Here is a 21277-nt window from a genome sequence, read left to right on the forward strand (position 1 = left end):
GCAAATGTCTCTCAAAAGTAGTAGGTCTACAATGTAGATGCCTTATGTGGGTGTGTGTAAGCAAATGCACTATGAATATGAGTAAGTGATGCAATGGGCAAGTAGGCGGCTAATTTATGCATTTGTGGCTAAACAAGTGTCGTGGGTGGATATAGGTGCGGGTCACTGTGTGGGTGAATGCACTGTGGGTCTATGTGGTGTGTGTAGTTAGTCTAGCAGGTGTAAGTGAATGTTTTGTGATTATGAATGCACTATGGGTTCTTGGTTGACTACACAGTGTACTGGGGTTGCCTTTTGCAGTGTATGTGTGTATGTGTGTCACTGGCATGGAAGTGTACAAAAGAGATATCTAGGCTCCCTGCCCGTCACGGGCGCCTGCTCTCCCGCCCTCGACTGACTCCTCACGCCCGCCCCGTTGTCCTTGCCCGTCGCCTGTGACCATCCATGGCCCCGCCTGTGGTCGTCCCCCCGCTTGTGCCCGTGGCCGTCGCCCCTCAACTGACTCCTCACACCCGTCCCGCTGTCCTCGCCCGTCGCTTGTGGCCCATCCATGGCCTTGCCAATGTTTGTCCCCCCCCCCCCCCCCGCCTCCCATCGTTGCCCCCAACTACAACCCTACCTGTGCTCCGCATATAGCCCGTCGGCCCCCCGCCTCGTCGCCCCCACCTGTGGCACCGTCTCCATCGCCTGCGGCCCACCCCCCACCCCCCCGCATGTGGCACTGTCTCCATCGCCTGCAGCCCACCATTTTGAAAACAGCATATTTCCCCTCCCTCCCCTCTCCTCCTCGCCATCGACTCCCCCCCCATCTCCGGCTGCTCCCTTCCCCCTGCAGCAACTCCCCCCCGGTAGCACAGCAGCGTGATAGGTAGGTTCCCAACAGGGACATGCAATGGAAACCTCTGGTCAGACGTCGGCACATAACTGCGAGTGCCCCCCAGTCAAACACCTTGTGCATCGTTCTCTTTGAGGAACAGCTCTTGGCCGTCCATGCCACAGAGTTGGAGTTAAAAGAAATAGCGATCTTTGGTTAGGTCGTTGGACACTCCTCATCGAGGGCCGAGCTACGGGATTGGCTCCACTCCACACTGCGCATCGGCACAACACAGATCGTGGAGCCAATCCTCATGGGCCGAGGGATCTTCATGGTTCGACTCACCTCTGTGGATGCAGCTTGTAAGCCAGTCCTCATGGGCCGAGGGATCTTCATGGTTCGACTCACCTCTGTGGATGCAGCCTGTGAGTTAGTGGAGAGCTTGCCCTATGCCTCCACAAAGGGGGTCATCTATATGGTTCCCTGGTATAGCCACTTCACAATGGAGACATTTGCGCTCCACAGACATTTCTCAGACACCCAGTCACCTTACTTTTCCCCAGACTGGCGGTAGAGTACCGCCAATTAGTAGAGGACTTTGGACCGCTCTTCGGCACAGTTCTTTCCGCCTCCTTCGCGGATGCAGTGACAGCCACAGGAGTCCCAAAGGTACGAGTGGCCGTGAAAGACACAGAATATACCAAAGTTCATGGAGATTAAGGCAGGAGGTCACTCCTTTAGGCAGCACGTCGTCGTCATTGGGCAACCAGAGCAGTGTCTGCGCTGCCATGGCTTTGGGCATCAAGCAGCAAATTGTGCGCGTTTCGAAGCCAAGGCGGCTCTGTCGACAGGCCCGCAGGTGGACGGTGATAGCTTCACACGAGTCCAAAGACGACAAAGAGGAAGACAGCAGGGGGGGCCGCAACCAACTCCTCAGACGCAGCCTTGACAGCAAGAAGCAGGAGGGCAAGCGATGCCCCCTCAACAGAGCACTCCGCAACCCTTCCCTACCCACCCCACCTGGCAGGACTGTAGTCCCCCACAACCACCACCCGTGCCACAGACTACCTCACCTGAGATCCCACAACCCCCACATCCACCCCCCCCCCCCCCCCTTCAACATCCCAGGACCCCCCCTCCCAGTGACCCTAGCCACAGCCCCCCTCCCCCCCACACCCACTAAGTACCTCCAACCATCCCATCATCCCTCGATCCTCTCCCCCCCCACCACCTCCCCTGCCGAGCACCCCCTCTGATCCCCACCAGCAGCTTTTCCCCTCCCACACAGCCACTAGCTCATCTGCCCCTGCCGCCCGTCACACTTTCCCGAGACAAGCACAACAGTTGCCACAAGAGTTCTTCCGTGGTGGCCCATGTTCCTACCTGAGAGTTGCGGCGCGAGAGAGTTTCCACTACCTCTAGAGGTGAGGATCTTCGTGGTTCGCAAGTCAAGGAGGGGCAAGGTCCATCTACTAGCACCACTGGATGGACCAAACTATGCTTTTTTCCTCCAGTCCTCTCACTCAGGGGATTGGACGACGACCGTTAGAGGAGGAGTTGAAGAGTCGTGTGGTGGACCACATCTCCCAGTGGATGGAAGAAGAAGGACTAGCACTATTTGCACAGCAATGGCCTGGTTGCATGATGGACATTGACTAGTGGGCTAGTGCCGAGGTCCCACACGAGCATTATCTTTCAAGCCCCTCCATAGTGGAGTGCTCCAAGAGATGTGATCGAGTGGCCCTTGGCATAGGCGGCCCGTTTCTACCAGTGTACAAAGTCACAACTCTCAGCATGGCTGATAGATGCATTGATAGTACCACCTAGAGCATCTATTACCCCTATGATCCAGCCAAGGGCCACCATGGGGGACTGGAGTTCGCCATCCAGACCTGCGACAAAGCGTACCTGCATGCCCCATAGTTTTTCCTCCTCATCAGTAGCCTCCACACCAAACAGATGCATGCTCGATTAGTCGCAAGTTTCCCTACGAGCTTATACCTTGCATCTTCGAATGTGAATAGTCTCCACTACAGTGGGGCACGTGGTTCCAGAAAGATGATTGTTCGGCAGAAGTTGCAACCTCCGACATCTTACTGCTACAAGAGCACAAGCTCACTCCCACCTAAGCCCAGCGGGTAGGGCAGGTACTCTCGGGCAGCTCGCACACTTACTGGGAGCACGCCATAGGAGCACACGCCAAGAGTGAAGGCATATGCACCTCTATTGGCCTGATTCTTACCGCCTGTGTACGAGACCACGAGACGATAGTGGCAAGGAGGGTTCTATGGATCGGATTTGATATGGGGGACTTGTGCCTTGGAGTCCTCAATGTCTATGCCCCTACGGAGGTTAGGCCACGCAACAAGTTCTGGGTGGAGATCGCAAATGGCCTCCCAGAGGTGGACTCCTGGATCATTAGAGGAGACTTCAACAACCTCGAGGCTTTGGAGGACCAACATGGCAGAGGCAGAAACTACCAGGGCATGGCCGGGGAGGAGCATGAGGCATGGGAGGTCTTTCTACTGGCAGTAGGAGCACACAATGCCTAGAGAGACCCTGCCTTCCACAGAAGGGAGAGGTCGCTAGACTTCTCTTGGAGATACATACGGCTAGGTGGAGTCGTGCTGGAGTGGTTGGACAGGTTTTATGTGGGAGAGTGGGGAGACTCTCGTGGAGGCCAGATTGGGTAGTTGGCGGGCACCACGTTGTCCAATCATTGCATGGTTCTCCTGACACTAGATCCCCCAACATCTACCCTAGACACGCGATCCTGTTGGATCCCTGATTCGATCTATAGGAGGGAGGAGGTGACGAGACAGATAGAGCAGATTTGGACCAAGGAGTGGGGTAGGAGGGACCAGATTGCACAGGAGGTTGCTGAGGTCCTTGCCGAGTCGAGCAAAATCTGCCAAGAGGCAACCATACAAGCCAAGCAACAAAGCTGGGAGGAGAAGAGAGCACTTCGGCAAGACCTTGCAGCCACGCAAAGATTATTACAGGAGATACTAGGGGATCCCACCCTCCACGCACAAGAGGTACGCACGCGAGCAGCCATTGCTGGTCTAGAGGACACTTGCTCAGAGTTCTCTTACCGCAGTAGCTTTCTAGGCATGGAAGGGGAACACGATGTGCAGGGAGTTTTCCCAGGTGCACCAACCTCGCACCTCAAGAGAGTAGATACATAGCCTCAGAGATCAGTATGGGAGGACTCGTTCTAGCCCAGATGAGATAATGGAGATTGCCACCGATTACTACAGACGCCTTTTTTAACAGGAGACAGCCTCAGCTAGAGGACAGTGATGTAGACAGCAGCAGGTCTAGGATCACATCCCGTCCCTCATCTCACAGAGAAGATGGAATGCTCTCTCCTAGCCCCCTTCACAGAGAAGGAACTAGAGAAGGCTTTCCATACACAAGGCAGGCAGAAATGCCCGGGAGAGGATGGCCTCTCTAAGGCCTTCTTCACTACCCACTAGGAAGTGGTGAAGGACCCCCTACTGATGACCTTCCAGGAGATTTTCACTTCAAGACAGATGCCAAGGAGCCTTTCGGTAGGCTTGTCAGTCTTCTCCCCAAAGGGAAAGACCAGTTGGAGCTTTCCCAGTGGAGACCAATCACCTTATTGTCAGTGGCCTATAAGGCACTGGCAAAGATGATTGATAGGCGACTACGCCCCGTGCTTCCAGATATCATCCATTACACACAGACAGGCTTTGTTGTCCAAGATAGGAGCATCCTTGACAATGTATTCATCTTCTTTGAGGCGACAGAGTGGGCTCAGCACAGAGGACAAAAACTGGCCGTATTACTCTTGGATTTCGAGAAAGCTTATAACAAGGTGGACTGGGAGTTCCTAGAGGGCACCATGGTGAGGTTGGGTTTTCCCCAGGCTTGGATTCGCAGGGTCTCCGCACTTTACAGATCGGCCACCAATATGGTTCTCATAGGTGGTAGGCCAAGGGAGGAGTTCCGGCGGCTAGAGAGATTGGTCTGGCAGGGCTGCCCCCTGGCCTTGTACCTGTTCCTACTCTTTACAGAGGCAATGTCTCACTTCCTCAGGTCACGTGTGAGCGGATTACACGGACTCCGATTTCCAGTGAGAGAGGAGACTAAGTTGTTAGACTTAAAGTATGCAAATGATACGGCACTCTACATAGAAGACGATGACATGATGCCGGAGAGAGTGAGACTGGCTCTTGAGGTGTTCTGTTCTACAGCAGGAGCGAAAATCAATTGGCAAAGGTCAGTTGGTTTCCTCATAGACCCGGACTCTAGCACGGAGTGAGGCATCCACCCGGGATTTAGATGGGTGAGCAAAGGGCAAACCGTTCGGTACCTAGGGTTCCAGGTGGGACTCGACATCACTCCCGCCCAGCAGTTTCTTCCAATCCTCGATACTATTCGGAGAAAGTTGAACTACTGGAGCACGGCTTCCCTCTCACTAGCTGGTCGAGCCCTAGTGGTTAACCAAGTCCTCCTAGCGATGGCCTAGTGCATCGCCTCGTGTTGGTGCTTCTCCTCGTCTTGCGTAGGGCAGCTTTGCTGCCTAGTGCAAAACTTCCTTTGGTCCGGGTCAGATGGCTCCAAGGATTCTAAGGCTAAGGTGGCATGGGCGACCATCATACGGCATCGGTCAAAGGGAGGGCTTGGGATCATAGACCCAAAATATCGAAGTATGGTCCTCTTGGGCAAGCTGGTTGTCTACGGCCTCACACCGAGAGGGCAGAATTGGAAGATCCTATTACAGGAGGGTCTCCATGATTGTAGACCGAGGCTTGGCGGTGAGTGGAGGCCGTCTTTGAGATGGATCTTCACATCAGTCCAAATCACCCCCCCACATCACCTTTCCTTCGCAGCTTGCTCTATGTGTGGCAAGGCCTCCGTAAGGCCCTAATCCAGAGCCCCCCAAGCTGCTTGGAGGAGATAGACCGTTAGTCGGTGATCTGGAATCCCCAAGTCAGGGATCGAGAAGGGGCACAAATTGGCGAGCGCCCCCACATACAATGGGTTGGTTTGGAGGCTGGCCTGGCTCATAACATCAGGACACGGTGGGAGGTGTACATGATGGTGGACAAGGAGGTGCTGCAGCAAGTATCAGGCTGCCAGAGAGGAGTGGAGTTGAGGAGAAGGGAGATAGACGTAACAATACCTCTGGAGTGGCTTGCTCCCCCAATACGAGAGCCGATAGAGTCCGGGGAGGTATGGGCTGCTAGGTTTTCACCAACAGGCATCCCCCTACAGGTGGCAGGTAGAGTGGGTAGCACTCCACCTGGGACCTTCTTCACCATACAGGAGGGGGGGCGTCTGGCTCTTGGCAGAGGACAGTAGGATGAGGGGATAGCTGTCCTTTCATGGAAGAGGATCCGGGTGATTGGCCTTCAGGGAAAGACACGGCGGTTGGATCCTTTTGTCTTTTGGCAGGAGCTTAGGGAGTGGCGCCTGTAACCGGCCTGTTCACTGGGAAGGGTGGTGGTGTACAACCAAAAATATATAAATGCTATCACCCAATTTAACAGTCGCCCACTTTACCTGAACTTAAAGACACAAAATCAAGAAGAAAATACAGGAAGCTAGAATGCTCCTGTTGCCACACAGACACCCTGTTGGCCCCTAAGTTAGGCGCCTCTTGCGGTATTTCTTTATTTTTAAAAAGAGAAAAAGTACAATGGGCTGTCTTTCACCTATTCTGGGTGAAATTTAGCAACATAACAGTACAATTACTGACCCAAAACAAGCTGACCAGGAGGGGAAACTCTGCCCAAGTCTGAATCTTCTGGTTGGAGTGCAGAATTGACCATTTCACTCTGCTGTAATTACTGGTTCAGACCTGTTCTGAGACCTGTTTACAACACATAATGTTCCCTGTACTGTTCTGCCCACTGTAATTACTGGTCCAGACCTGTTCTGAGACCTGTTTTCAGCTCATACTGTTCCCTGCACTGTCCTACATCATGTCGGCCAAATGCCCCTTGATTCTGGCATCAATTGGGCTCTGAAATAGCCTCTGAGCAGTCCAGAATCAATTCTGGTTAAGTACTGTTTCAGACACTTGCTTGGTGAGGTTAACACCCTCACTTGTCCCTGCTGGGAACTGCAAACAACTGCTCCTGTTCCTGAAGAAAAGAGGCTCTTGCCTCATGCAAAAACAGAATATTCCACACAGCTGTACCTGAATCAGAAGAAAGGCCCTTGATTCTGCAGCATAACCATACTGTCAAGGAGAGAAAGAGAGAGAGTAGGAAGCAAGCTCAGCCTATTGTGCATCATAGACAGGGTAGGCCAGCTCTCAAGAGCTCTCCATCTGCAGCAATCCTTCTCCTCTTCGCAAAATGAGCCCCCCATGCGTTGAAACTCGTTTTTGTGCTGCCCTCTCTCTCTTTTGGGAATTTATGCCCAAATTGTGACACATGACATACATGTAACAATTTTCCTGTTTAAACCTTTCGGTCTAAAATTCTCCATCCTCGGTTCAAAATTTGACCTCGGCACAGACCAAAGGACTGATCCTCGTGCAAAAACGAAGATAATGACACGAACAGATTCTAGGATCCAAAAATAGTAACTCCCTAAATTTTAGGAGTTACTTCCATTGCATCCCCACTAGTCTTCTGACCATCTTTGCAGACTTTGGCTACATCCAAATTTGTAATGTAGCTCAACTGAAAGTGAATTTCCACTGATGACCCCACATGGGCTAATCTCTTGCAGATTTGTCCATCTTCCCTTTGAACTAGTCTCTTCCAGGCTAGTTCTTCAACGCACTTGTCCATATACACTTTCACAAGTCTCTTCCAGACTTGTTAATCTACAGTGCCATCAGTCTCTTCCAGACTTGTACTGAACCTTAACTGTCCAATCTTGACTCACTAGACATTCCTGTCCGTTTCACATATTAGCCATGCAACTCAGGCGTTTAGATTTCAAGAGGGATCCTTCCAAAAAGAAAAACCAAATAAAGTAGTAATAAAGAAATCAGCAAAAAGGTAATAGTTGTCACAGTCTTGTGACAGCGCCTCTGGATCTGGGAAGGCAGGCCACTTGATAAGCTGGAGTGGGATTCAGGAGAGTCGCTATGGCTAGCTACTACGGTCGCCAAGAAGCCACCGAGGTTCCTGGAGTACACCGCTAGGATTGACAAACACGTACTGATGCAAGAGGATATGGATTAGGTATCGTCACATAGCAGAAATTGGGCAGAGCACAGCATCACAAAGCCTTTCCGACGCACCTTCTGGCGCCGCCTATGGGACAGCTGGAGACCGAGGAGGGTATCATATTTTTCATGGCTAGTGGCACATGGGAGCTTGGCGGTGGGAAGCTGGCTTGCCCAGTTGCAGAAGAAGGGAGATTGTAAGCAATGCACACAGCAGCCTCTGGAAACCCCAAAGCACTAGCTTTGGTCATGTGAGGCGGCGCAGCTCGAGTGGAGAGAAGCATGTCCCAGTATAGCACCCAGCCTTGGATATATCTCATGGGAAGCTTTCTGCTGGCAGGCGGTCAGCCAAGGCCGTCACCCTTTGTATGAGGCCAGGATGTAGGACATGATATTCATTGTTGAGGCAGGGTCATTTGCAGTGGTAGATTTAGAGGCTCTATCCATCCGCCAGGTACTAGAGCCCACAGCAGACCGCTCTGAGGTATGGGAGATCATAGGAAGTCTTACTGGTTGGCATATCTGGAAGGCGCGGTGTCAAGAGACTTTGGGCGGAGAGAGACTTTCAGTACAGGCAACCTTAGCAGAGCTCTAGACCGCCATCATCCACTCTCTCCACGGCCGATGGGATTAGATGCAAGGCGAGTCCAGGGCTCATCAAGAGCTCCGATGTCATTTTCTGCGCACTTGGAGCAGCCAGGACCTATTTTTCATGATGCAAGCAAGCAGCCCCAGATGGCGATAGACCCCCCCTCCATGGCTTTTTGCCCCCATCCCCCCCAGACCGCCCTGAGAGACTTGTATACATAATGTACTTGTGACTTTCATCAGCTCCAGCTAGTCTATTGAGCATGACTACTCCGTTGTAATCAGCTTTTTTTTAGTAATATAATCAGAAAAATGTGTGTCACTACATGAGGTATGATGGATGCACTATGCTTTGTTGTGTGCACTAGGTGTTCTAGATATGCCTAGATTTGAGTGTACTTGGGTTTGTGTCTAGCCTAAGTGTGTTAAGGTGTGAAATGCTTGATGTGTACAATCAAAGTATGAGGTGTTTAAGCGCATGTGCACAAGTTCAACATAGGAGAGCCTATATAGTATTGGAGCTCAGCTAGGAATGAGTAGCAGTTCGAGGAGTGAGAGTGACCGAGAGAGAATAAAATGTATTTATACTTGGGGCATATAAGGGTGCATTCACATGTACAATTGAATAATGTGCGTGTACTATACACGGAGGTGAAAACCAGCCTTTATCCCAACAACCTCTCACTTTAAGGTCCGAAGTGAACCTCTAACCAACTCCCACTAGTTGTATGCAATGCTCATGCTAAGCTTTGCTTAGACGTTTAGTAAGAATATCTGCAGGGTCATCCTGTGTTTTGATCTTGGTCAATGTGATTAGACCATCTTCCAAAATCTGTCTAATAAAATGATATGACACATCTATATGCTTTGTGTGTGAATGATACATGGCATTTTTAGCCAGATACACAACACTCTGGCTATCACATCCCAATACTATAGTACCCATAGACATGCCGAGATCCTCTGCAAGTCTGCTCAACCATATAGCTTCCTTAGAAGCTTCAGTAGCTGATATGTATTCAGCTTCAGTAGTACTCAGTGCTACGATGTTCTGCAACCTGGAACACCAAGAGACAGCCCCTCCAGCAACTGTAAAGACACCCGCTAGTGGACCTGCAAGTGTCTAAGTCACCTGCCATGTCTGCATCACAATAACCCTACAGATTAAGTGCACCCTGCCCATAGCAAATACACTTTCTTTGTGTACCCTTCAGATGTCTAAGAATACACTTGACCGCCTCCCAATGTGGTTTGCCAGGATTTGACATAAACCTGTTGACAACTCCCACTGCATGAGCAATGTCTGGACGAGTAGCCACCATAGCATACATAAGAGAGCCACAAGTTGATGCATAAGGAAGTCCCTTCATAGCATTTTCTTCCACGTTATCTTTTGGGTTGTTAGCTTTACTAAGCTTGAGATAAGGAGGTAAGGGTACCCCAAAAGGCTTAGCTTCAGCCATGTTAAATTTGTCCAGTATCTTTTCAATGTACTTTTCTTGAGATAAAAATAGCAATTTCTGCATTCTATCTCTGCGAATCCTCATGCCCAAAATATGCTCTACATTTTCCAAATCTTTCATGGAGAAGGCTGATTTCAGTTGATTTTTGAGAGCCTCCAAGCTAGTCTTTCTTTTCCCAGCTAGCAACATATCATCCACATACAAAACAAGTATGATGGGGCTGCCATCTGTATCCTTTTTCATGTACAAACAATGATCTGCATGGTTGCGTGTAAACCCATGAGATAGCATAAAAGTGTCAAATTTTTTGTACCGTTGTTGTGGTGCTTGCTTCAGCCCATACAGACTATGTTTTAGTTTACACACCATTTGCTCTTTTCCAGGAACTATAAAGCCCCCGGGCTGTTTCATGTAAATTTCCCCATCAATGACAACATGCAAGAAAGTTGTTTTTACATCCATTTGGTACAGCTCTAAGTCAAATACAGCAGTGAGAGCAAAAAGCAAACGTAGTGTGGTCATCTTCACAACAAGTGAGAGAACCTCTTGGAAGTCAATCTCTTCCTTCGGTGCATACCCTTTAGCAACCAGTCTTGCCTTGTACTTGGATTTCCCATCAACTGTCTTTACTTTGTAAACCCATTTGTTTGGAAGAGGCTTCCTTCCTTCAGGAAACGACACAAGATCCCAAGTATTATTAGCAGACAGAGATTTAATCTCTTCCTACATAGCTAGTTCCCACTTACTGCTGAATTGGCATGACTTGGCCTCTTTGTATGTAAGAGGCTTACCCTAATCTATAAGCGTAACAAAATGCAAGGAGGGGTCAAACCTATGTGGACTGCAAAAGCACACGCCGAACCAGCAAATACACTGCTGTTCTTTTTCAAACAGTAGTAAATCTCTGTTGTTTGTACATAAACCAGCCACCACACGGGAAAAAACTGCAGAAATTTATCAAAATCTGCAAAAAGCCACAAATTTCCAGGTTCAATAGTGCATAAATGTCAACCAATCTGACCCAGCTGAGCAAAATTTTACCAATTCATAAAAAGCCCCAATTTTGTGGGTCCAATGTTGAGAAATTTTACTCAAAAAGAGCGAAATTCTGACAAATTTGAAAAATCCCCAATTTCATTGAGGTCACCACGCACAATGTTTGCAATCTGTGACCTAAATGTCGCCGTCATGCATGGACGAGATCAAATCCAAGAAAAGCCCCAAAATATTTGGGCTAGATTCACACAGATTTGTGACCCACGTGCTTTCACGCGTGAACCCCGGTTAGAAGAAAGGAATTAAAAGAGATTTGAAAGAAAATAAAAATTTCTGATTTTGAGGAAAAATGACCCGGGGGGGGGGGGGGGGGGGGGGGGGGGTCCGGTTGACCCGTCAGGTGGGTCGCGTGACCTGTTAGGCGCCACGTCGCTTGCTTCTGATGGCTTGTCATCTACGCCCAACTCTCAGGCGTCACGTCACCTGCGCCCGACTGCGGACGTTTCCTAGTCATCGACCTGCCACTGCCCATCACCCGCTGCTGCCCTATCGCCTGCTGCTGCACACTCAGTCACCTGCACACCACACGCCTGCTGGTCACCGCGAGCAATCTTCTACTCGTCTTCTGCTCAGCTGCCAAACCCTAACAACTAGTGCTAATCACGAGCAATCTGTTTGACCTGACAAATTCAATGACGAGTGGCTATCGACTTGTACCTTCAGCTCTGATACGAGTTGTTGAAGCTCAACTGGAAATGAGCAGCAGTTCGAGGAGTGAATATCTTGTGTGCAAGGATGGGATGTGCAAGGTGTCTATGTACCAATGCCAAGGGCTAGGTGCAAGGGTTTTGTGGATGTAGTGTGAGAGGGTGTATGTTTGCAAAGTTTATGTGCAAGAGTTTTTGTATATAGGTCTATGAGGGTCTTAGTCAATGTGTCAATGTATGTACATCTATGTGCCTATGCAAAGTTTATGTACAAGAGTTTTTTGTATATAGGTCTTGGCTATGAGGGTCTTAGTCAATGTGTCAATGCATGTGCATCTATGTGCCCATGCGCAGGGGTGTTGTGTATGTGCATGCAAGTTGTGTGCACATGAGCCGATCAATGTGCACATGTCAAGGTGTGTGCAAGGTTAGTGCCTGCAAGGTTGTGTGTGCATAATTCTATGTGTGAGTGTGTGGATCTACGTGCACGTATGTGTGTCCATGTGCAAGTTGTGTACACGTGCAAATGCATGCAAGGATCTATGTGCAAGTATGTTATGTGTACTTGGGAGGATCTTCAATGCAAGTGTGAGAATGTTGTGTGCACATGCAAGGATCTTCAATGCAAGTGCAAGGGGTTATGTGCACGTGCAGGTCATTGTGCCTACCACGGTCGTCTTTGTGCAAGGGCATTATAACCACGTGCAATGGTCTACACATGTGTATTAGGGTGCTGAAATGGTCCTAGTGCATATGCAAGAGTTGTGTGTACATGCACAAGGATTTGTATAACCATCGATCCACCAACCAGAAGGAAGTAGAGTAGATACATTTTGGTCTGTATTATGAACTTTGTGAGACTAAGTGTGTGTACAAGGGTGCATGCAATGGTATGTGTGCTTGCATGTGCATGTGTGAGGGTCCATGTGTTGGTGTTTTTAATCAATCAGAGCTTATAAGATCACATGTTGCTAGACGTCCCCACACCCCAACCCCCACCCCTTGCATTTATGAACCCACCACCTCCTTCCTTGACTCCCCTCTCTCTTTCACCATAGATGGAAATACAAAGAATTGGGTTGGTTGTGGGATATCCCCCCACTGCCTCCTTTAATCCATCCTAACCTTGAAGCAAAAGAAGCTCAATTTAAAAAGGGTTGCAACCCAAGGTTCCTACCTCCTTGAAATCATCGGCAGGCTATAGCAAATGTTGCCCCTCTTTGAGGGCTCCTCCACTCTAATGGTGTCTCTCTTGGTCAATCTCCCTCCTCCTTGCACAGTGACTCTCCTCTTTTCATAATCTCTCTTTTTGAATGTCTTCTCCTTTGCAGGGTGTGCCAATGCTTGAGGGGAGGTGTTGCCGAAAAGCACAAAGAAGAGCTAGGGGAAAGATCAGGCAGTAGAGCAGGGTGAGGGTGATGGTGGTGAATATAGGGTAGAGAGGTTAAGAGATAACACGCTTTAATGCTTGCGCCCTTATGCTTTGCTCTCAGATCTCTTCAAGTACGGGTGTTGCACACAATTGCCAATTGCAAATAGAATGATGACCTCCTAGGCGGTGATGGTCTACATATAGATGGTGGGAGGGCCTAGTTTTGACGGCTAGGGACATAAGCAGAGCGAGAGGCAACAATGGCCCACATAATTCCCATGCAACATGCATATTTTTACCTACATGTCCTCTTTAACTTCATCATAAAGTCTCCGTACTCAAGCTTGCATGCATCAACATCAACAAGGGTCCCAAACTTTTCTAATAAGGCATTTATCCAAATTGCACCCATTGTGAAGCATCCACGGACATCATGTGGGTAATCCTTAGGGCTAAATATCGTTGCAACCTCAAATAGTTTTAAATCGGTAAAACTCACATATAGTGTAGAAATAACTTTCTATACAAATTGCTTGCCAATTTCAATGCAGCTCTCCCAAGTTGCCAATTGACTACATTTATCCTTAGGTCCCAACTCATTATTATAAAGAGTATGCCTTTCCATAGCTTCAGATTGTTGATTGGAAAATGCATGTATCCATCTTTAACTTGCTAATAAAACTTTGTGAGATATTGTGTACCATGACCAAAGTCTCCCAATAAGTAGCGTGGCTCTAGAATATCTATAGTGACCATAAGCTCTGTTCCTATTCAAGTCATGTCTACTTGTTCAACTTAGAACTTTTTATATAGAAGGTTTAGGTAGTGTAGCACATCAGCTAACAGATGTAGGAAGAATTTAACCTTGAATGAGGTGAACAACATATACAACTCTACATTTTCCCTCATCCATATACACAATAGAGCTCGCATCAATGTAACAAGCCTTTTCACTACTTGTCCTCTTGAGAGCCAACGAATCTCATGCACCTTCAAGAGCTCATGAATGGGTAGCTCAAATTCAATGGCTAAATCTTTCAATTCTCCATGCCTTTTGTAAGAACTACTAAACCATTTGTAAGACTTTCAAGCGGCCATTTCTACTATCTCAAAGATAGACAATGTAGACAAAGCATCCTTAGCTGCCAGTGCATCTCTATGTGCTATACAATGGACTCCAACTAGGTGTGGTAGCTCTCGTGCAAATCAGTTCACTAATCCATTTTGCCCAAGCATCACACTGTATCCATCAATGGAAAATCCTACAAGCTTAGATTTTGATAAACCAAAGCTCTGTAAAAACTCTAAGAGCCCATCATACAATCCCTTTGTTGTTCCATTATGTGTTTTCAATAATGAAATAAATCTATTGCGTACATATCCATTGCCCTTATCACATAAATATGTGATACATACGATCATGTGATGATCATTGGAAACATCCATGCTCTCATCCACCATTAGTGAGTACAAGGGACTTTCACAAATCTCTGCCTTTGCTTTCTCATACAAGTATTTGTAGCATGCCTCCAAAAATATATGAGCAGAAGATGCAAAAAGATAGGATGAATAACTTGCTTTACTAGGTGTTGGGAATAAAGGGCCATCATGCCTTTTGAACACCCTTAGCACATTGTACTTTCATACATGTATCTATCTAAAACCTAAAGTGGTACACTCGTCATTGTACCGAAAAAACGTGTTCACTCTCTACTCTGCTCACTCGCACTCTCTTTGTCTCCCTCACTGAGCGTAAGGTCTGTCTACCTTTATCTCCATGCCTAATCGATTCCTTCAAACTAGTATCGGAACCATCAGCTTATGCACGCTTCTCGAGACATCAAGCATCAGCTGCGGTTGAGGCGTTTATACCTCTCGAAGTTCGAGCAAGACAGGCGAGCAAGTCATGAGGCGACTAACGAGAGTTACAGCCTAAATCAAGCAGCCTTCTGTCACACGCAATAGGTCCTAACCTACAGAAGGCTCCAGTGTGGAGTGTGTGCACTTGGCCCCATCGTGGAGTGGCTAGAACTATAGCCATGTGGCCCCCAGCATGGAGTAACGAGTGACAACCAATCGAGCAGGTCTGCAGTATCACAGCGTGGCGGACTGACGACTAGCAGTTGTGACCAGGCCAGCATAACCATCAACGCATGAACGCAACCGGCGCCTAACGAGGTTGCCGTTGACTGGACTGGAGGCATGTTGCACAGCGACCCCGCGAACCGGCGGGGCTGCACGCGTGACAAACGTCACATAGCCGCACAGACCACGGACAGTCAACGCCTTTTTTTTTTTAAATTGAAATCAGAAAATTTCAGTCTGATTTACTTCCCGTTACCGGGTGTTCGCACGCACAAGCACAAAAGGCAGCCGGCACCTGACGAGGTTGCAATTGACGGGATTGGAGGCGTGTTGCACAACGAACACGCGAACGCGGGGGGGGGGGGGGGGGGGGGGGGGGGGGGGGGGGGGGGGGGGGGGGGGGGGCGCTGCTGCACGAGTAACGAACGTCACGCAGCTGCACGGACCACGGACAGTCAACGCCTTTTTTTTTAATAATTGAAATCAGAAAATTTCAGTCTAATTTACTTCCCGTTACCGGGTGTTCGCGTGCACAAGCACAGAAGGCAAATCTTGGCCAGAAATTTGGGGCTTTTCGCAGATTTGGAAAATTTGATGCAGGACAAGCAAATCTGTCTCAGAAATTGCAGGAATTTGAGACATTTTGTCCCTCACATTTGGGGCTTTTAATGTACATGTGCAATTTGGGCTGAAATTAACTCAATTTCTCGACATTGAGGCACATTAGACCCCGTGCAATTTCGGGCTTTTGCAATTTGGGCAAAATTTGTGCAGCATTTGGTTATTTTATGTACATGCAGATTGAATTCCGTGCAATTTGGACATCAACACTTGGTGAAATTTGGGGGTTTTGCTGAAATTGCTTTATTTTGGCAAAATTGGACAGTCCTATGCATGACAGAGGAAATGCAGATGTGTGTTTGATGCTTTTGAGCACAAATTTTGGGGCTTTTGACCATTTGTGTCAAATTTTATGCCTGTGGGTACACGTACAACAGAAATTGCAGCTAAAATTTTGGGATTTCTCATATAATGTGATGCACATGCCCTTTGGAACAGCTGTAATCAGTTGGATAATGCTATAGCACTTGGTTTGGTGCTTCTGAAAACTGAATTACAGATCTGAAATCTGTACTTCTGCAAGGTCATTTATTGCTGATTGGTACTTGTTTGTACCTTGGTCACTTGGGTGACAAGTTGGGCTTGCACTTACTGGTTTTTTGGTCACTTTTGAGCTGAAAACCATGGCTGGCAGCAATGACAGCAATAATTTGATGCATATAAAGAAGCTTGAAGGCGCACATAATTTTGCAGTGTGGCAAAAACAATGTTACAATATCCTATTACAAAAGAAGCAGGCAAAGCCGATCAAAACTAAAGGGGCAAAGCCTGTGGACATGGATCAGGATGATTGGGATAAGTTGAATGAGCTTGCACGCTCAACCATAGAGCTATCGATTTCTGATGCCTTGCTCTTTAACATTGAAGGTTTGGATTCTGTAATTGCTATATGGACTAGATTGGAAGAACTATATGCACAGAAGAGTGCTGCAAGTAAAGTCTATTGGCTGAAAAGCTTATGGATTTGCGTATGAAAGAAGGTATAGCAATGTCTACTCACTTGAGTGAGTTTAACTCCATTTTCAGCCAGTTGGTTGCCTTGAAGTTCATGATTGATGAGGAATTTAAGGCTACTTTTTTGCTTTGCACTCTACCACAGAGTTGGGATATATTCAGGACTACTATGAGCAATTCTAATGTGATCCTTTTGTATGCTGATGTAGAGAGTGCTCTACTTATGGAAGGGATGAATCGGCAAAACAATGCATCTAGTAAGTCTTCCAGTGCTTTGCATACTAGGGGCAGATCACAGCAAAAGGGCAAATATAATGGCAAGGGACGCAGTAAATCACGTGGCAAAGATGTTGAATGCCATCAGTGGCAAGAAGGGTCACTTTAAACGTGACTACTACAAATGGAAGAAAGAGAAAGAAAAAGACAAGAAAACAGATGATTGCAAGGAAGAGAAAAAGAACAATCAACCTAAGAAGAGCAGTGTAAAAATTGAAGTGGTGAATGTAGTCACTCATGACAGTGACACTGGGAGTAATGTACTCTTTCTCTCTTCACATTTTGGTGCACATGCTCTACTTGCAGATACAGATGATGACATGCATACCTGGATTCTTGATTCAGGCGCTTCCATTCATGTCACCCCTCATCGTGAGTGGTTTACCGCATAAACAGGGGGTCGACATGGTGCTGTCCATCTTGGGAACAACTATGCATGTGAGATTGCAGGTATTGGCAATGTGCAGTTACAGTTTCAACATGGCTCTGTCTTTACACTTCAACATGTATGGCATGTAACTCAACTCAAGAAGACCTTGATCAACAGAGGGCAACTCGATGATGATGATTTTCATACCACCTTTGGTGATGGAAAATGGAAGATCTGTAAGGGATCTAGGGTTATTGCCAGAGGTTGCAAGAGTGATACGTTGTATCCACTTCATGTATCTAGTGTGCATGACCATGTTGTTGCCGTGACCGAGCAGCCAAGTGTTTCTTTGTGGCATGGCCGGTTGGGACACATGAGTCAAACAGGAATGAAAGTACTTTCTCGTTTGGGTTATTTGCCTTGTCTTCGTTATGTTGATTTTGAGCACTGTGATCATTGTATTTATAACAAACATGCACAGACTTCTCACAAAAAGTATCTTTCTTTGAAATCTTCTCCTCTAGAGTTAGTACATTCGGATGTATATCAAATGCCAGGATTATCTTTAGGGGGAAAGAAATATTTTGTCACCTTTGTCGATGATGCTACACGGAAAGTATGGGTTTACCCTATTTGTAGCAAGGATAAAGTGCTTGACAAGTTTAAAAAATTCTTGGCATTGGCTGAAAATCAGACAGATAAGATACTTAAGTGTCTTCGCTCTAACAATGGTGAAAAATATGTGTCCAAAGCCTTTCACACAATTTGTGACAGCAAAGGGATAAAGAGGGAGCTCATTGCCCCTCATAATCCACCCCAAAATGGAGTTGCAGAGCGTATGAATTGGACCATATAGAATAAGGTCCATACGATAATGTCTCATGCTGCATTACCCCATGGTTTTTGGGTAGAGGCTGTTATGACAGTCGTTCACTTGATTAATCGGTCACCAAAGAGGTCTTTGGGAGAGGGAGTTCCCCGAGAAGCATGGTCAAGCAAGCCACCTTCATATGCTCATCTGAAAGTGCTTAGCTGTGAGGCTTTTTTACACATTCGTAAAGAAAAACACAGCAAACTTGAGCCAAAGTCCTATAAATGCATTTTCCTAGGATATGGTGACAAGGGTGAAATGGGGTATAAACTGTGGAATCCCGAGAAAAGGAAAATAGTACGCAGCAATGACATTATCTTCCGGGAAGATCGCATGCACAAATAGCCCGAAAAGACTGAGGAGGTCCGTAGGGTTGTATTCCGGGAAGAAATACCTTTTGGACAGCAAAATGTGCCCGTTGTACAGCAACAAATACCTGCTGTAAATGAAGATGTAAATGCAGGAAATGATGCTGGAAATGATCAGCCAACTATTGTCCATGAAAATGAGCCATTACATGCGCAGGAACAGCCAAGACAGCAAGCTGTTAATGCTGATTTGCAAGCTGAAATGCCAGGACAGCATGCTGAAAATGGAAATTTGCAAGAACAGCCAGCAAACAATGACCATTGGGTTAGGAGATCGTCTAGGGCTACTAGACAACCTGACAAATTTGTTCCTGGTGCAATTAATGTGGCTGAGTATGTCATGTTGACAGACTATGGTGAACCGTCTTGCTTCAAGGAAGCAATGGACAGACAAGATAGCAAGAAATGGTATAAAGCCATGCTGTCAGAGATGAAATCTCTTGGAAAAAATGGCACTTGGGACTTGGTGCAATTACCTAAAGGGCAGAAAACCCTTCCATACAAATGGGTTTACAAAATGAAGGTCACCTCTGGTTCCTCACCAAAGTACAAAGCAAGATTGGTTGCAAAGGGGTACAAACAGGAGCATGGAATTGACTTTGATGAGATTTTCTCTCCCGTAGTCAAGATGACTACATTGAGAACCATTTTGGGCTTGGTTGCAGTTGAGGATATGGAGCTCATACTGATGGATGTAAAGACTGTGTTTTTACATGGTGATCTGCATGAAGACATATATATGCAACAGCTTGAAGGGTTTGTTGAACAAGGGAAAGAACAAATGATATGTAAACTAAAAAGGAGTTTGTATGGGCTGAAACAAGCACCAAGAGAATGGTATCATAAGTTTGATACATTCATGCAGTCCCAAGGTTTTCATAGAAGTCAAGTGGATCACTGCTTGTACACCAAGAAGGCAGCATGGCAACCTAATTATCTTGGTTTTGTATGTTGATGACATGCTGATTGCTGGCAGGGATACTCATGCCTTGGATTCATTTAAGCAAAGTCTTCATGGCAGCTTTGACATGAAGGATCTGGGTGATGCAAATCACATTCTTGGCATGCGAATACTCAGAGATAGATCTAAAGGCTTACTCTATCTATCTCAGCAGGAGTATATCTCCAAAGTTTTGCAACGTTTCAATATGGAGGGGGGGAAAACAATTGGGTTTCCATTGCCTCCATATGTGAAACTCGGTGCAAAGGACAGCCCTACATTTGATGATAAGATACCATATGCTTCAGCTGTTGGCAATTTGATGTATGATATGGTTGCTACACGTCCTGACATTGCTTTTGCAGTGGGAGTGGTTAGCAGATACATGGCAGCCCCTGGCAAGAAGCATTGGGATGTAGTGAAAGGTATTATGAGATACCTCAAAGGCACAAAGGAGTTGTACATCTGCTTTGGAAAGCAAAAGGCATCTGTTGTTGGCTTTACGGATGCAGACTATGTTGATCATGCGAACTACAAGAAATCCACTTCTAGTTGTGTGTTTACTTTCACAGGAGGAGCGGTCTCTTGGATCTCCAAGCTACAAAAGTATGTTGCATTGTCTACTACAAAGGCAGAGTATGTAGCTGCCACACGGGCATGCAAGGAGGCTTTATAGCTTTTACGTCTAGTGGGAGAGCTTGGCATCACAGAGTTACTTGTTCTCCATTGTGATAGTCAAAGTGCTATCATGCTAGCACGGAATCCTGTCTTTCATGCAAAGACAAAGCACATACAGGTGAAGTATCATTTCATTAGAGATATACTTGACAGCAAGAGCATTGAACTTGTCGAAGTGCATACAGATGATAATCCTACAGACCTTCTCACGAAGGGTCTTCCAGCAGAGCGATTTGCTCATTGCCGACAGATGATGGGAGTTGGATAGATATATTTATTTCAGCTTTATACATACTTAGACTTAGCTGATTATTTTCTCCTCTTAAGGTACATTGCCTTTAGGTGAAAGGTTGTTAGGAATAAAGGGCCATCATGCCTTTTATATGTGCACAGGTGTGAACACACCCTTAGCACATTGTACTTTCATACATATATCTATCTAAAACCTGAAGTGGTACACTCTCTCTGTCTCCCTCACTGAGCGTAAGGTCTGTCTACCTCTATCTCCGTGCCTAATCGATTCCTTCAACTAGGTACATATGGTGCCCCAAAAAATACTAATTCCTCAACATTCTTTGAAAGTCTGAAAGAGGCTTATCCCTGATCGCAATGAAATACATCACTTGAAGCAGCACTCTAATCCATGCAACCCTTGTGTCTACCTGTGCTTGATCCATATTGTGCAAATGTGTATCAAGAGGTAAAGTTGATATGTGCTCTTTCTCTGCCCATAAGAACTTTGCTTTGTTGTGTTCTTTGGACTTTTCATGCATCTCCAATGATGGTCATTGGAGAACTATGCTACCAATACTAGCAAAAACTTTGCTCATCTTAAAGTGTATACACATCTTACAACGAATTCTTTGTTTGCCATCTACATCATGTGTAGCATAGTTCCATGGAAAGTACACCTTCCAATGTTCCTTGTACACACGCTGGCCCTTTGCTTTTTTTGACACTGAACCTTCATAGTCTAAAACAGCATCCACATGTGCCTCATATTCTTCTTTTACTTCCT

At 46.8% G+C, this 21277-nt stretch overlaps 1 protein-coding gene across 10 annotated transcripts in view; it reads right to left on the reverse strand.

Moving 5' to 3' along the window:
• Positions 1-21277, reverse strand: part of EMB2735 (embryo defective 2735) — a 96457-nt gene that overhangs the window by 33105 nt on the left and 42075 nt on the right. The gene's annotated exons all lie outside the window — the stretch shown is intronic.

This window comes from Lygodium microphyllum, chromosome 21, assembly GCF_053477565.2.
Source record: "Lygodium microphyllum isolate KBCC chromosome 21, Lygodium_microphyllum_v1.1.10, whole genome shotgun sequence".
NCBI classification, from domain to species: domain Eukaryota; kingdom Viridiplantae; phylum Streptophyta; class Polypodiopsida; order Schizaeales; family Lygodiaceae; genus Lygodium; species Lygodium microphyllum.